Source organism: Halichoerus grypus, chromosome 1 (genome assembly GCF_964656455.1).
Source record: "Halichoerus grypus chromosome 1, mHalGry1.hap1.1, whole genome shotgun sequence".
In the NCBI taxonomy this organism is placed as follows: domain Eukaryota; kingdom Metazoa; phylum Chordata; class Mammalia; order Carnivora; family Phocidae; genus Halichoerus; species Halichoerus grypus.
In genome coordinates, this window is record NC_135712.1 from 188,165,447 (window position 1) to 188,183,624 (window position 18,178).

Here is an 18,178-nt window from a genome sequence, read left to right on the forward strand (position 1 = left end):
ACCTAACTGTACACCTAAAGTAGTTTGAGAAAGAACAGCAAATAAAGTCTCAACCAAGCAGGAGGTGAGAATTAGTAAAGATTTGAGCAGAAATCAATAAAATGGAAACCAAAAGAATAGTAGAACAGATCAATGAAACTAGGAGCTTGTTCTTTGAAAGAATTAATAAGATCTACTAGCCAGACTTCTCTAGCCAGACTTCTCAAAAAGAAAAGAAAAAGGACCCAAATTAATAAAATCATGAATGAAAGAGGGGAGAAAATGACCAACACCAAGGAAATACAATTATAAGAACGTATTATGAGCAACTATATGCCAACAAATAGGTAGTCTGGAAGAAATGGATGCATTCCCAGAAACATATAAACAACCAGAACTGAAATAGGAAGAAATAGAAAACCTGAACAGATACCTAACCAAAAATGAAATTGAAGCAGTAATAAAAAATCTCCCAACAAACAAGAGTCCAAGGCTGGATGGATTCCCAGGGGAATTCTACCAAACATTTAAAGAAGAATTAATACCTATTCTTCTGAAGCTGTTTCAAAAAAAATAGAAATGGTAGGAAAACTTCCAAACTCATTCTGTGAGACCAGCATTACCTTGATCCCCAAACCAGACAAAGACCCCATCAAAAAGGAGAATTACAGATCAATATCCCTGATGAACATTGATGCCAAAATTCTCACCAAGATACTAGCCAATAGGATCCAACAGTACATTAAAAGGATTATTCACCACGAGCAAGTGGGATTTATATTTGGGCTGCAAGGGTGGTTCAGCATCCACAAATCAATCAACATGATACATCACATTAATAAAAGAAAGGACAAGAACCATATGACCCTCTCAATTGATGCAGAAAAAGCATTTGACAAAATACAGCATCCTTTCCTGATTAAAACTATCGACCATATAGGGATAGAGGGAACATCCCTCAATATCATAAAAGCAATCTATGAAAAGCCCACAGCAAATATCATTCTCAATGGGGAAAAACTGAGAGCTTTTCCCTTAAGGTCGGGAACATGGCAGGGATGTCCACTGTCACCACTGTTGTTCAACATAGTACTAGAAGACCTAGCCTCAGCAATCAAACAACAAATGAAATAAAAGGCATCCAAATTAGCAAAGAAGTCAAACTCTCATTCTTTGCAGATGACATGATACTCTATGTGGAAAACCCAAAAGACTCCGTCCCAAAATTGCTAGAACTCCTACAGGAATTCAAAAATGTGGCAAGATATAAAATCAGTGCACAGAAATCAGTTGCATAAGATAACTAGGAATAAACCTAACCAAAGGGGTGCCTGGGTGGCTCAGTTGGTTAAGCGTCTGCCTTTGGCTCAGTTCATCAGTCCAGGGTCCTGGGATCAAGCCCCACATCAGGTTCCCTGCTCAGCGGGGAGTCTGCTTCTCCCTCTGCCTCTCCCCCACCCAACTTGTGGTCTTTCTCTCTCATGCTCTCTCTCTCTCTCAAGTAAAAATAAAATCTTAAAAAAAAAAAAAAAAACAAACCAAAGAGGTAAAGGATCTGTACTCTAAAAACTAGACAACATTTATGAGTGAAATTTGAGGTAAACACAAAGAAATGGGAAAACATTCCATGCTCATGGATTGGAAGAACAAATATTCTTAAAATGTCTATACTACCTAGAGCAATCTACACATTCAAGGCAGTCCCTATGAAAATATCAACTTTTTTCACAGAGCTGGAACAAATAATCCTAAAATTTGTAGGGAACCACAGAAGACCCCGAATAGCCAGAGGAATGTTGAAAAGGAAAACCCAAGCTGGTGGCATCACAATGCCAGACTTCAAGCTATATTACAAAGCTGTAATCATTAAGACAGTATAGTACTGGCACAAAAACAGACACATAGATCAGTGCAACAGAATAGGAAACCCAGAAATGGGCCCTCAACTCTATGGTCAACTGCTTTTCGACAGAGTAGGACAGAATATCCAATGGAAAAAAGACAGTCTCTTCAACAAATGGTGTTGGGAAAATTGGACAGCCACATGTAGAAGAATGAAACTAGACCATTGTCTTACACCATACACAAAGATAAACTCAAAATACCTAAATGTGAGATAGGAATCCATCCAAATCCTAGAGGAGAACACAGATAGCAACTTCTTTGACCTCGGCTGCAGCAACTTCTTGCTAGACACGTCTCCAAAGGCAAGGGAAACAAAAGCAAGAATGAACTATTGGGACTTCATCAAGATAGAAAGCTTCTGCATAGCAAAGGAAACAGTTAACAAAACTAAAAGGCAACCTATGAAATGGGTGAAGATATTTGCAAATGACATCAGATAAAGGGCTAGTATCCAAGATCTATAAAGAACTTATCAAACTCAATGCTCAGAAACCAAACAATCCAGTCAAGAAATGGGCAGAAGACATCAACAGACATTTCTCCAAAGAAGACATACAGATGGCCAACAGACACATGAAAAAATGCTCACCATCACTTGATACCAAGGAAATACAAATCAAAACCACAATGAGATACCACCTCACACCAGTCAGAATGGCTAAAATTAGCAAGTCAGGAAACAACAAATGTTGGTGAGGATGTGGAGAAAGGGGAACCCTCTTACACTGTTGGTGGGAAAGCAAGCTGGTACAGCCACCCTGGAAAACAGTATGGAGGTTCCTCAAAAAGTTAAAAATAGAACTACCCTGTGACCCAGCAATTGCACTATTAGGTATTACCCCAAAGATTCAAATGTAGTGATCTGAAGGGGCACCGGCACCCCAGTGTTTATAGCAGCAATGTCCACAATAGCTAAACTGTGGAGGGAGCCCAGATGTCCATCGACAGATGAATGGATAAAGATGTGGTATACACACACACACACACACACACACACACACACACACACACACACAATGGAATATTACTCGGCCATCAAAAGGATGAAATCTTACCATTTACGTCGACATGGATGGAACTGGAGGGTACTCTGCCGAGTGAAATAAGTCAGTCAGAGAAAGACAATTATCATATGGTTTCACTCATATGTGGAATATAAGAAATAGTGCAGAGGATCATAGGGGAAAGGGGGAAAACTAAATGGGAAGAAATCAGAGAGGGAGACAAACCATGAGAGACTCTTAACTATGGGAAACAAACTGAGGGTTGCTAGAGGGGAGGGAGGTGGAGAGGTCGGGTAACTGGGTGAGAGGCATCGAGGAGGGCCCCGTGATGTGATGAGCACTGGGTGTTATATGCAACTGATGAATTACTGAACTCTACATCTGATACTAATGATGTACTGTATGTTGGCTAATTGAATTTAAATTAAAAAGAAAGTTTGCCTAAGTATTTTATTCTTTTTGATGCTACTGTGAATGGAATTCTTTTCTTTTCTTTCTTTTTCTTTTTTTTTTTTGGTTTTATTTATTTTTTGACAGAGGGAGACCCAGCAAGAGAGGGAACACAAGCAGTAGGAGTAGGAAAGGGAGAAGCAGGCTTCCGCCTGAGCAGGGAGGCTGATGCGGGGCTCAATCCCAGGACTCTGTGATCATGACCTGAGCCAAAGGCAGACGCTTAACGACAGCCACCCAGGCACCCCTGGAATTGTTTTCTTAATTTTGGTTTTGGGTTGCTCATTGCCAGTGTCTAGAAATACAAATAGCTTTTTGTATATTGATCTTCTATCCTGCAACCTTGCTGAACTCAATCATGAGTTCTCATAGTTTTTTAGTCCAGTCACCCCTCAGAAGGCTTGTCCCTTAGTTCAGGTCTACTTTTCATCCTGTCCTGCCCAGCATTCCCATGCTACTGCGAGGCTGTCGTTTTAGGTACAACAGGCTTTTAACATCCAGGCTGGAGGGCTAAATTCCTAGACATTGGGCTACAGAGTTGGGTGAGTTGCTGGCTGAGAGCTAGGTTGATTTATAACTTCTAAATATTTCATCATGCTATGTGGTCTCCATTTGTGGTTTTTACCCTGGATCCCACATATCACAGGGATGGGCTTGTTTTCTGTCTATAACTTTACTGCCTTACCACTCCCACCACTATCCACTTGCCTTTAGTCTAATGCATAATATTCTATTATTAGAATACTCATTCTCTCTGGTTAAGGCATTATTCCTTTAAGACTCCCCTTTATCAGGGACAGATTGTTGAAATGAGGCTGGAGGACTGACCACTTGTCAGGCACAGTGTAAAGTAAATGTGATTAAATGAGGAATGTCTTTTTGAGGGGAAGGAGGAGGAATCATGATCAGGATAGGTATAATGCCTGTCCCTCTTTAAATGGAAGAAATGAAAGGTAAACTTTCTTTCTTAAAATCTTAATTGAAGAGAAATCTAGGATTTTCTCCAAAATGATTTTTCCCTACTCATTTTATTTTCCTTTTTTAATTATTTTTATGATGTATTAAATTGAACCATTTACTTGCAGTGTGCTAGTTAAGACAATTTCCTTAGCATTTGCTGAATGATTTGGCAGGTTAGACATCCTAGAGCTAAATTGTAAAATCCCATTAAAACCTAGTCATATAAAAATAAAAGATGCTGCCTGGTGCACTCCATGACACGTTATGGTGAGGTCTCATCACATTACAATAACAAGTGCCAAAAAGAAATGACTACTGTGTAAAAGAATATGATGAAGAAAAAGAAGTATATTAGTGATGCAGCCAACTGCATTTAATTAAATCCCATGTCCAAATTAGTTCCCTGATTGGCATGTAAAAAGAAAACATGTTTACTATGATAGTTCAAGTAGCACAGTTGTTGTTTTAGCATGCAGGCCTTTTAGCCTCCCCCCGCCCCTTTTCCTCTCATTGAGTTTCTTGCCACCTCAAGATGAAGGAGGTATTCCTGAAGGCTCTCATCACTCAGGTGGAGAAGCATGTTCACATGGGTAGGTAGTTTCCCCAGGTCACAAGCTAGCAAAGAGCAAAGCTGGAATCAAGTGAGGTCAGGATAATTCCAGAGTCTGTGCTCTTTCATCTATGCCAAGGGTTGGCAAAGTACAGCCCACAGGCCAAATCTGGCCAGCTCTCTGTTTTTATACAGTCCACGAGCTAAGAATGGTTATTATATTTTTAAATGGTTGAAAACAATTGAAAGAACAATATTTCATACCATGAAAAAATGATAAGTTCAAATTTAAATGTTCATATATAATGTGTTAATGGAACATGGCCACATCCATTCATTTATGTGTTGTCTACGGCTGCTTTCGCACTGCAATTGTGGAGTTGAGTAGTTGTAACAGAAGTTGTATGGCTGGCCCTTTAGAGAAAAAGTTTGACTGCAACACCCCTCGCATTCTAAATTATACATTAAAATGAAGGCTGGGGTCCAGAGATTTGTGTATTTTTAATAAATCCTCAATGTCATTTTGAACACTTCTCAAAGTAATTATTATTATTACTGTCTTACATCGTGATTATTTGTGTATTTCCTTCCTTTTCCCATCAGTCCTTGCAGGCTAGGACTATGCTGAGGTATCTTTGAATGAATAAAGGAGGGTGGAGTTCATGTATTGATTCATTAGGCATAAAGTCCTGAGTTTCTACCATATGCCAGGTACTTGTCAGTGATAAAACAGATTACCTCCAGTCTGAGGAGACAAGTAAAAGGGCTTTGGTAAAGGTACATGCTAAGAGGCTTATTTTAATTAAGTAGAATAATACTTGGTATTCATAAGACCCTTGTGTTAGAGGGTAGAGGAGGGTCAGTAAAGTATCCTTCTGGGTATGCATTTTGAGACAAAAATGAAGCAAGCCACTCCATACCATTTACACAGAGTTTTATTTAGGATAACTTACTGATAGAGGGGATTGGGCTGACAGATGATCCAGGGGGTACACAGGTATCCTCTACCCCCCATTCTCTGCCCAATCCAGACCTTAATCCCCAGCTTTTGTGGAATGAAGGGCATGGTGGTGGGGTCACAGGTACTTATCTAGAGTGGAGCCTTCTGTGTGCCACTTTAGGGAAGATCAGAACAAGCCTTCCCACATTCCAGTCAGGATATACATTAATCTCCACAGGGGCCTGGAGCACACAGCCCCGACCAAGGTCATTGCATGGGCATGAACAAGATGGAGGGCCAAAGACGGATTCAGTGTGGTTGGCACTCTTTCACCCTTCCAATGTCAAAGATTAAATTTCTTTGGTTCCACATTCTCCAGAATAGATCACATCCTGGGTCACAAATCAGGTCTCAACCAGTACCAAAAGATTGGGATTATTCCCTGCATATTTTCGGACCACAGTGCTTTGAAACTAGAACTCAATCACAAAAGGAAGTTTGGAAGTAACTCAAATACTTGGAGGTTAAAGAGCATCCTACTAAAGAATGAATGGGTCAGTACTTGTGATGCTGCTTTCCCTCTCCCACAATACCTTGTGCTCTTCCTTTCCAGCCAGGGCCTGGAAGAATGGCTCCCACGAAGAAGGGTGGCGAGAAGAAGGGCCGTTCTGTCATCAATGAGGTAGTGACCAGAGAATACACCATCAACATTCACAAGCGCATCCATGGAGTAGGTTTCAAGAAGCGTGTGCCTCGGGCACTCAAAGAGATCCGGAAATTTGCCATGAAGGAGATGGGAATTCCAGATGTGTGCATTGACACCAGGCTCAACAAAGCTGTCTGGGCCAAAGGAATAAGGAATGTTCCATACCGTATCCGTGTGTGATTGTCCAGAAAATGTAACGAGGATGAAGATTCACCAAACAAGCTCTACACACTGGTTACCTATGTACCTGTCACCACTTTCAAAAATCTACAGACAGTTAATGTGGATGAGAACTAATCGCTGATTGTCAAATAAAGGTATAAAACTGCTATTAAACAAAAAAAAGAATGAATGGGTCAACCAGGAAATTAAAGAGGAATTAAAAAAATTCATGGAAACAAATGAAAATGAAAACACAACTGCTCAAAATCTTTGGGATGCAGCACAGGTGGTCCTAAAAGGAAAGTATATAGCAATACAAGCCTTTCTCAAGAAACGAGAAAGGTCTCAAATACACAACCTAACCCTACACCTAAAGGAGCTGGGGAAAGAACAGCAAATAAAGCCTAAACCCAGCAGGAGAAGAGAAATAATAAAGATCAGAGCAGAAATCAATGAAATAGAAACTAAAAGAACAGTAGAACAGATCAACGAAACTAGAGGCTGGTTCTTTGAAAGAATTTAATAAGATTGATAAAGCCTTGGCCAGACTTATCAAAAAGCAAAGAGAAAGGACCCAAATAAATAAAATCATGAATGAAAGAGGAGAGATCACACCCAACAACAAAGAAATACAAACAGTTATAAGAACATATTATGAGCAACTATATGCCAGCAAATTAGATAATCTGGAAGAAATGGATGCATTCCTAGAGATGTATAAACTACCAAAACTGAACCAGGGAGAAATAGAAAACCTGAACAGACCCATAACCCACTAAGGAAAGTGAAGCAGTCATCAAAAATCTCCCAACAAACAATGGAATATTACTTGGCCATCAAAAAAAAAAAAGAAAGCTTGCCATTTGCAATGACATGGATGGAACTAGAGGGTATTATGCTAAGCGAAATAAGTCAATCAGAGAAAGACAGTATCATATGATCTCACTGATACATGGAATTCTTAATCTCAAGAAATAAACTGAGGGTTGCTAGAGTGGTGGGGGTGGGAGGGATGGGGTGGCTGGGTGATGGACATTGGGGAGGGTGTGTGCTATGGTGAGCGCTGTGCATTGTGGAAGACTGATGAATCACAAACCTGCACCCCTGAAACAAATAATATATGTTAATAAAAAAAATTTCTCTTTGGTTCCATTAAAGTATTAGATGTAACTTATAAAATTTAAGGGTTTATAACACTGGTAGTACAAAAGCAAGCTGTAATATATAGGTATCATTGGAACTTGGGGGCGAGAAAACAGGATGTTATCCAAATAGTAATCCTCTCTTATCTCTGGTTTTGCTTTCTATGGTTTTAATTAACCTGTAGTCAACCATGGTCCAGAAGCAGGTGATCTCCTTTTTGACTTATTGTCCAATGGTCAGTAGAAGCCTAACACTAGGTCAAAATGCCTGCATCATTCACTTCACTTTATCTCATCATGTTGGCATTTTATCATCTCACATCATCACACAAGGGTGAGTACATTCCAATAAAATATTTTGAGAGGGGAGACAACAGTCACATAACTTTTATATAGGATATTGTTATAATTGTTATATTTTATTATTATTGTTAATCTGTGCCTAATTTATAAATTAAACTGTATCATAGGCACACATGTATGTATAGGGAAAAAAACAGTATACTGTTGACCCTTGAACAACATGGGGTTAGGCGTACCAACCCCCTGCACAGTTGAAAATCTGCCTAAACTTTTGAGTCCCCCAAAACTTAACTAATAGTGGGGAGCCTGGGTACCTTAGTCAGTTAAGCATCTGACTCTTGATTTTGGCTCAGGTCATGATCTCAGGGTTGTAAGATCGAGCCCCGTGTCGGGCTCTATGCTCAGCGTGGAGTCTGCTTATCCCTCTCCCTCTGCTCCCCACCCCCACCGTCTCACTCACTCTCTCTCAAATAAATAAATAAATAAATAAATAAAGTATTAAAAAAAAAACTTAACTAATAGCCTACTGTTAGACTGGAAGCCTTAACTGATAACATAAACAGTTGATTAACACATATTTTTATGTTATATGTACTATATACTGTATTCTTAAAATAAAGGACGCTAGAGGAAAAAAACTGTTAGGAAAATCATATGGGAGAGAAAATATCTTACAATACTGTACTGTATCAACAACAACAACAACAACAACAACCCTGTATATAAGTGGATTTATGCAGTTCAAACCTGTGTTGTTCAAGGGTTAACACTATAAAGGGTTTGGTACTATCCATGATTTCAGGTATCCACTGAGGGTCTTAGAATGTATCTGCCATAGATAAGGGTGGGGGGACTACTGTATTTAGAATGGAATGGTGAAATGGTGTGAATCCTTGGGACTCATTTATACGGCTGTTGTCTGCCTCTAAGGAAGAAAACAGATGGATGTCATTATACTATAGATAGAACCAGATAGAGCCCATTTTCACTTCAATAGGAAGGTGTCTGAAGATCAATTTTCATGCTTAGTATCGTTATGATATGTACAATGTTGTGTTGAATTAACCTAATGGATTTTAAAGTATTTTTAGAATTTGGACTTAATTATAATTTTCTAGGAACGGTTTAAAGCCCACTTTGTCAATATGCTAGGGTAGCATATTAGAATGGGAAAATAAATTTTCAATTGTAATATTGCCTCCATATTTTGGTCATGGAAGGAGCAGCTGTTACCACATTGCCAGAGCAGTCAATTTTTGAGAAATAGTAGTTGATTCTATGAAGAGCTGAAGGTAGAAAATTAGAATGTTGTTGCAAACAAAAACAAAAACAAAAACAAAAAACCAACAGCACCAGGGTGCCTGGGTGGCTCAGTCGTTTAAGCAACCGACTCTTGATTTCAGCTCAGGTCATAATCCCAGGGTCCTAGGATTGGGCTCTGCATTGGGCTCCATGCTCAGCACAGAGTCTGCTTAATCCTCTCCCTCTGCTCTTCTTCCTGCTCTCTCTCTCTCTCAAATAAATAAATAAAATCTTTTTAAAAAACCCCAAAAACCCACCCCAAACCCAACTTAAAAAAAGACCACTTTTCTGTAGATTTATGTATTAACTATCTATAGTTGTGTATAAATTACACAAACTTAGCTCAAAACAAGAAATACTTTTTATCTCATAGTTTCTGTATCTCAGGAATCCAGGTATGGATTGGGTGGGTAACTGACTCAGGATGTCTCACAAGATTACATGGCCAAGGCTGACCACAGTCATCTGTAGAGTCAACTAAGGCTGGAGAATCTACTTTCAGGCTCACTCATACATGTGGTGGCAGGATCCAGTTGCTCATGGGACATTGGACTAAGGGCCTCAGTTCCTCACTGGAAGATGGCCAGAGGTCTCCTCAGTTCCTGGCCACCTGTACCCTTTCACAGGGCAGCTCACAACATGGCAGCCAGCTTCCATCAGAGAGAGCTAGAAGACAAGTAGGAAATCCGAGTCATGTTGTAACCTAAACTCAGAAGTGGCATTCCATTACTTCTTTATTACAAGTAAGTGACTATATCCAGGCAACCTTCAAGGAGAGGGACTTTGCACAAGGGCATGCCTACCAAGAGGTAGTAAAAATGCAATTGAATTTTTTCAGATTACTAAAGTAATACATACAGAAAAAAATTTACCCATTGAGGGGTGCCTGGGTATCACAGTTGGTTAAGCATCCAACTTTTGGTTTTGGCTCAGGTCATGATCTCTCGACTGTGAGATTGAGCCCCATGTCAGGCTCCATGCAGAGCGTGGAGTTTGCCTCATATTCTCTCTCCCTCTCCCTTCCCCCCTGCTCCCTCTGCCCCCTCCGCTCACTTGCATGCTCTCTCTCTCTCAAATAAATAAATACAATCTTTATTTTTTTTTTAAAGATTGTATTTATTTATTTGATAGAGACACAGCGAGAGAGGGAACACAAACAGGGGGAGTGGGAGAGGGAGAAGCAGGCTTCCCGCAGAGCAGGGAGCCCGATGTGGGACTCGATCCCAGGACCCTGGGGTTATGACGTGAGCCAAAGGCAGCCACTTAATGGCTGAGCCACCCAGGCTCCCCTAAATACAATCTTTAAAAAAAAAATTTACTCATTGAGAAACATCATGCATTGATAATGTATTTATCAAGTGCCTACTGTGTGCCAGGCATGGGACAAAACAACACAGGGAAATTTCCTTGCCTTCCTGCCACTTATGTTCTGGAGAGCCTAAAGCATTTAGAAGCTTACTGCAGGGCTGGGTACACAAGAAGGCTCTCAAAGATGTTAGTTATTTTTATTTTTGCAGAGTAGACATCCTGTCACAGAAATAAAGCCAAGCTACCCAGTCTGTGGCATCTCTAATTCTATTGTAGACAGATATGATTTGCTTAACCAGAGCAGAAATGGCCTTTCTTTCACTTATGCTTGAAAGAGGCAATTCATAATAGTTTGCAACACTACATGCTTGTAACTGACTTTCTTGTATTTGTGTTTTTAAAGTGGCCTTTGCAAAAAACAAAAAACAAAAAACAAAAACGAAAACCACAACCTACAACAAAAACCACTAAAAGAGACCCACAGAAGTAGCTGTGCTGGTAGTTTTCCTGGAGCGTCCTGATGACCACCCTGTCCTTTTGTACTACCTGTGCTGAGTTGACCTAACATCTTCCAGCTCTGAATGAGTTTAATTGCTTCTTTTCTGGATGCATCTTTTCAGTCTCTGAAGTGTGCTTTTAAAAATGGGCTTCTTGAACTACAAACAAGATTTCAAATGTGTGCCTGGTCATGCCAGTATTCTGCAATTGCTTTCTCTAATTAATATTCCAAATCTCAAAAACTGTCTCAAGATTTTAATTTACTTTTGTCACCTCCATCTCAATCAAGTACTGTGCTGGCCATTCTTGTACATTATTAATAAACCATGCGTACGGTGCTTTTTCTCCCCCTGCCTAATGTTTAGTTCTTTCTTGAACTTTGCTTTGAATGACAATTGAAGGATAATTTATTGTACTGGGCTTCCAACACCAGTATAGTCAGCTATAGTTTGCTGTACTAATTAGGAAAAAACTGTCAATCAAAGCTGTTACTTGTGAGAACAGGCATAGCTTATTTGTCCTGTACATAGGTTCCTTCATATAGTATCTAACTAACCAAACCCCCTACAGCACCAAGAGAGGTATCCTAACAACTCTGAGTTATACAATATTTTTATTAAAATGTTGATTTAACCTCCCAGGTTTAGAAATACATTTCCAAAATATATTTTCCAAGTATAATAAAAGGATAAGAATTTTGATGAATACAGTAGTTGTTCATTAAAATGGATTCTTTGAAAGCATTCTTGAAAATACTTGGCTATAGTTCTTCATCATTCTCTGTTATTAACCCCACAGATTCTGCTGAATTAAATTTATCCTAGACCCTTTCCAAGAAATTGCTCATGAGTTGCCATCAAATTAGTATCATTGGTACAGTGGTAGTCGTCCATCTGAAGCCCGTTGATTTTCTCTGTGGATGGATCTACCCATGAGACTTCTAGATATAGAACATCTATTCGTAGCAATGTTGACTTTCCCCTGTTCAAACAGAGCATTTTTGATGCTCTTTATAATTTCATATACCCATCTGAAAGTGGTATCATAGTCAACTTCTACTCAGATCACCTAGGTGCATGAAAAACACTGTACATGCAGTTGCTTTCACTAATGAATGAAAAGAAAACACATCATGAAGAAGGATCACTGAAGGAGACACACCTAATACCTCTAGGGTTATTTCCCCCCCCAGTTATTAGAACACTGGAGTCTAAAGATAGCATAGTCACAAGAACAAATATTGGGGGTTTGTTATCCTTCAAGCTAGGTAGTGAGAGCCAGAGGAAAGTGGATGGATTTTCAGGAAATCATCTGGATGTTTTGGGTATGCCAGGATGGTCATCTTCCTCCCCCAGCACACACTGAGCCACCCAATAATGATATTTTCCTGTGGCCTCTGACATACTGTGTTCTTGCCGTTATGCCATCCTTCTATTAGGGATTCTCAACTCCAAATCTAAGGCACTTCTGAAATAACTATTCATCCTTGTGCCAATCATGTACGTGCTCCCCTTCAGACCTGCTCCCTGTCTGCCTCTGCTCTGTTCGGTGTCCAGATTGCCAACCCCTACAAATGGTATTTCCCTAACTCCCCTGACAAGTGGCTTGTGCCTGAGTTTGGCCACTGGGAGGCACTGGAAGGGAACTAGAGGGAAGGAGGAGGGGACAAGCCAATGTATTTTTCTCTCTCTCTTTCTACCTGGGGTGGAGATGACAGTCCATCGCTGGCTGTATCTCCTGAATGGTTCATGCTCTCTGTGGGATACCCCTTCCCTCTTTGGTCCAATGTCCCATTGAGCAGCTCCAGCTTTTGGGCTCTGGTAATACTATGTACTCTCTTTGTACCACCTGTCCTCTGGTAGTAGCTGCTTTCTGCTATTGCAAATCGTGGGGTGGCTTCACTGTTCTCTGTTTAGCTTTTCAGCTCGTCTAACCTTTTATAACTAGTTGTCTGTATGAAATTTCTTTTTCATACTTCCTGACATGAAGACTTCAGCTTCTGGGAAGATGGAATAACATACTTTACCCTATTTCTACTCTAAGGAAAAGCCGTAGAAATAATGTAATGTAATGTAATATAATAGTTATATGATGTATATTAGAAATATAAATTATATATTATATAATTATTATTATGCTATAGCATATTATATTACAAATTTAAAACAAATCTAAGAAGACTATGAAAGGTGGAGAGAAGGCAGACTGGCTAGGGACCTCAGGACCCAAATAACAACATGGCGGTGAGTCCCCTTAGGCTTTCTTTTTTCTCTCATATGTCCCAGACAGCTGCTGAAGAAACTGGCAGTTCCAAACCACCAATGCAAATCAAATGAGCCGCAGGGAAAGCCTGTTTTCTTTAACCAAAGGACCAGGAAAAGGACAGCCTAGCAAGACAGAAAACTTTCAGAAAACAATGGCTGTAAAGAAGAAATTGTTGCCCCACCCTTATCCCTGTCTGCACTGATGGTGTGAGGAGCCAAGCCCCAACCTCGCCAGGCTGTCACTGAGGTGCCACACACACAGCTCCAAAATACATGAAATGAAAAATGATAGAGCTGAAAGATGAAGTGAACAAATCCACAATTACACCTGAAAACTTAGCGGATGGAACAGCTACACAGAAAATCAGTAAGGATATAGAAGAACTGAAAACCACCAACCACCAGAATCAAACCAACATTCATAGAACACGCCACCCAACAAGAGCAGAATAATATGGGGGCGCCTGGGTGGCTCAGTCATTAAGCGTCTGCCTTTGGCTCAGGTCATGATCCCAGGGTCCTGGGATTGAGCCCCACATCAGGCTCCCTGCTCTGCAGGAAGACTGCTTCTCCCTTTTCCACTCCCCCTGCTTGTGTTTGCTCTCTCGCTATGTCTCACTCTGTCAAATAAATAAATAAAATCTTTAAAAAAACAAAAAGAGCAGAATAATATGTACACTTTGTGAGTGCCCATGGTACATATGCCAATGTAAGCCACATGTTGGGCCATAAAACAAACTTCAACAAATTTAGAAGAACTGGAATGATACAGAGCATGTTCTTCAACCACAAAGGAATCAGACCAGAAACCAATATCAGAAAGATAACAGAAAAATTTCCAAACACTTGGAAACTAAGCAACACACTTCTAACTAATCCATGGGCCAAAAGGGAAGTCTCAAGGGAAATTAAAAAGAAAAAACAGGGGCGCCTGGGTGGTTCAGTTGATTAAGCAGTTAAATGTCTGCCTTCAGCTCAGGTCATGATCCTGGGGTCCTGGGAGGGAGCCCCACATTGGGCTTCCTGCTCAGCGGGGAGCCTCCTTCTCCCTCTTTCTCTGCCTCTCCCCCTCCCCCCTGCTCATGCTCTCTCTCTCTCTCAAATAAATAAATTAATTAAATCTTTAAAAAAAAAAAAGAAAAACAACATTGTACCAAATGAAAGACTTTTTTTTTGAAGTTCTTTTTTTTTTTTTAAATTTTATTATGTTATGTTAGTCACCATACAATACATCATTAGTTTTTGATGTAGTGATCCACGATCCATTGTTTTGGTATAACACCCAGTGCTCCATGCAGTACATGCCCTCCTTAATACCCATCCCCGGGCTAACCAATCCCCCCTCCCCCCATCCCTCTAGAACCCTGTTTGTTTCTCAGGTCCATAGTCTCCCATGGTTCATCTCTCCCTCCAATTCCCCCCACCCATTTTTCCCTTCCTTCTCCTAATGTCCTCCATGTTATTCCTTATGTTCCACAAATAAGTGAAACTGTATGATAACTGACTTTCTCTGCTTGACTTATTTCACTTAGCATAATCTCCTCCAGTCCCATCCATGTTGATGTAAAAGTTGGGTATTCATCCTTTCTGATGGCTGAGTAATATTCCATTGTATATATGGACCACACCTTCTTTATCCATTCATCCGTTGAAGGGCATCTCAGCTCTCTCCACAGTTTGGCTATTGTGGACATTGCTGCTATGAACATTGGGGTGCATATGGCCCTTCTTTTCACTACATCTGTGTCTTTGGGGTAAATAACCAGTAGTGCAATTGCTGGGTCATAGGGTAGCTCTATTTTTAACTTTTTGAGGAACCTCCACACTGTTTTCCAAAGTGGCTGTACCAACTTGCATTCCCACCAACAGTGGAAGAGGGTTCCCCTTTCTCCACAACCTCTCCAACATTTGTTGTTTCTTTCCCTGTCCATTTTGGCCATTCTAACTGGTGTAAGGTGGTATCTCAGTGTGGTTTTGATTTGGATTTCCCTGATGGCTAATGATAATGAACATTTTTTCATGTGTCTGTTAGCCATTTGTATGTCTTCAGAGAAGTGTCTGTTCATCTCTTCTGCCCACTTTTTGACTTGATTATTTGTTTTTTGGGTGTTGAGTTTGAGAAGTTCTTTATAGATATTGGATACCAGCCCTTTATCTGTAGTGTCATTTGCAAATATCTTCTCCCATTCTCTGGGTTGCCTCTTTGTTTTATTGACTGTTTCCTTTGCTGTGCAGAAGCTTTTTATCTTGATGAAGTCCCAAAAGTTCATTTTTGCTTTTGTTTCACTAGCTTTTGGAGATGTATCTTGAAAGAAGTTGCTGTGGCCGTTGTCAAAGAGGTTACTGCCTATGTTCTTCTCTAGGATTTTGATGGATTCCTGTCTCACATTGAGGTCTTTCATCCACTGTGAGTTTATCTTTGTGAATGGTGTTAGAGAATGGTCGAGTTTCATTCTTCTGCATGTGGCTGTCCAATTTTCCCAGCACCATTTATTGAAGAGACTGTCTTTTTTCCCTTGCATGTTTTTTCCTGCTTTGTCAAAGATTATTTGACCATAGAGTTGTGGGTCCATATCTGGGTTCTCTATTCTGTTCCATTGGTCTGTATGTCTGTTTTTGTGCCAGTACCATGCTGTCTTGGTGATCACAGCTTTGTAATATAGCTTGAAATCGGGCAATGTGATGCCCCCAGCTTTGTTTTTCTTTTGCAACATCTCCTTGGCGATTCGGGGTCTTTTCTGATTCCATACAAATTTTAGGATTGTTTGTTCCAGCACTTTGAAAAATGTCATTGGAATTTTGATCGGGATGGCATTGAAGGTATAGATTGCTCTGGGTAGCATAGACATTTTAACAATGTTTATTCTTCCGATCCATGAGCATGGAATATTTTTCCATCTTTTTGTGTCTTCTTCAATTTCTTTCATGAGTGTTTGGTAGTTCCTAGAGTATAGATCCTTTACCTCTTTGGTTAGGTTTATTCCGAGGTATCTTATGGTTTTTGGTGCTATTGTAAATGGAATCGTTTCTCTAATTTCTCTTTCAACAGTTGCGTTGTTAGTGTATAAGAAAGCAACTGATTTCTGTGCATTGATTTTGTATCCTGCCACATTACTGAATTGCTGGATGAGTTCTAGTAATTTGGGGGTGGAGTCTTTTGGGTGTTCCACATAAAGTATCATGTCGTCTGCAAAAAGAGAGAGTTTGACTTCTTCTTTGCCAATTTGAATACCTTTTATTTCTTTTTGTTGTCTGATTGCTGTTGCTAGGACTTCTAGTACTATGTTGAACAACAGTGGTGAGAGTGGGCACCCTTGACGTGTTCCTGATCTTAAGGGAAAGGCTCTCAGCTTTTCCCCATTGAGGATGATATTCGCTGTGGGTTTTTCATAGATGGATTTTATGAGTTTGAGGAAAGTTCCCTCTATCCCTATACTCTGGAGAGTTTTAATCAGGAAAGGATGTTGTATGTTGTCAAGTGCTTTTTCTGCATCAATTGAGAGGACCATATGGTTCTTCTCCCTCCTCTTATTAATGTGTTCTATCACATTGATTGATTTGCGAATGTTGAACCACCCTTGCATCCCGGGGATAAATCCCACTTGGTCATGGTGGATGATCCTTTTAATGTATTGTTGGATCCAATTAGCTAGGATTTTGTTGAGGATTTTGGAATCCATATTCATCAGGGATCTCGGTCTGAAATTCTCCTTTTTGATGGGGTCTTTGCCTGGTTTGGGGATTAAGGTAATGCTGGCCTCATAGAATGAGATTGGAAGTTTTCCTTCTGTTTCTATTTTTTGAAACAGCTTCAGTAGAATAGGTATTATTTCTTCTTTGAATGTTTGGTAGAATTCCCCAGGGAATCCATCAGGCCCTGGACTCTTGTTTTTTGGGAGGTTTTTGATCACTGCTTCAATCTCGTTACTGGTTATTGGCCTATTCAGGTTGTCAATTTCTTCCTGTTTCAGTCTTGGCAGCTTATAGGTTTCCAGGAAGGCCTCCATTTCATCCAGATTGCTCAGTTTATTGGCATATAGTTGTTGATAGTAATTTCTAATAATTGTTTCTATTTCCTTGGTGATAGTCGTGATCTCTCCCCTTTCATTCATAATTTTATTAATTTGGGTCCTTTCTCTTTTCTTTTGGATAAGTCTGGCCAGTGGTTTATCAATCTTATTAATTCTTTCAAAGAACCAACTTCTAGTTTCATTGATCTGATCTACTGTGTTTCTGGTTTCTAATTCATTGATTTCTGCTCTAATTTTAATTATTTCTCTTCTAATGCGTGGCTTAGGTGTCGTTTGTTGCTTTTTCTCTAGTTCTTTAAGGTGTAGAGTTAGTTGGTGAATTCGGGATTTTTCTATTTTTTTGAGTGAGGCTTGGATGGCTATGTATTTCCCCCTTAGGACCACCTTTGCAGTATCCCATAGGTTTTGGACCAATGTGTTTTCATTCTCATTGATTTCCATGAATTGTTTAAGTTCTTCTTTGATTTCTTGGTTGACCCAAACATTCTTGAGCAGAGTGGTCTTTAGCTTCCAAGTGTTTGAATTTCTGCCAAATTTTTTCTTGTGATTGAGTTCCAGTTTTAGAGCATTGTGGTCTGAGAATATGCAGGGAATAATCTCAATCTTTTGGTATTGGTTGAGACCTGATTTGTGACCCAGTATATGGTCTATTCTGGAGAAAGTTCCATGTGTGC

General features: G+C 39.9%; 1 pseudogene; it reads left to right on the top strand.

Annotated features, from left to right (window-relative positions):
* Positions 1 to 6,377: 6,377 nt before the first annotated feature.
* LOC118523085 (large ribosomal subunit protein eL31 pseudogene) lies at positions 6,378 to 6,814 on the top strand (annotated as a pseudogene).
* The last annotated feature ends 11,364 nt before the right edge of the window (positions 6,815 to 18,178 follow it).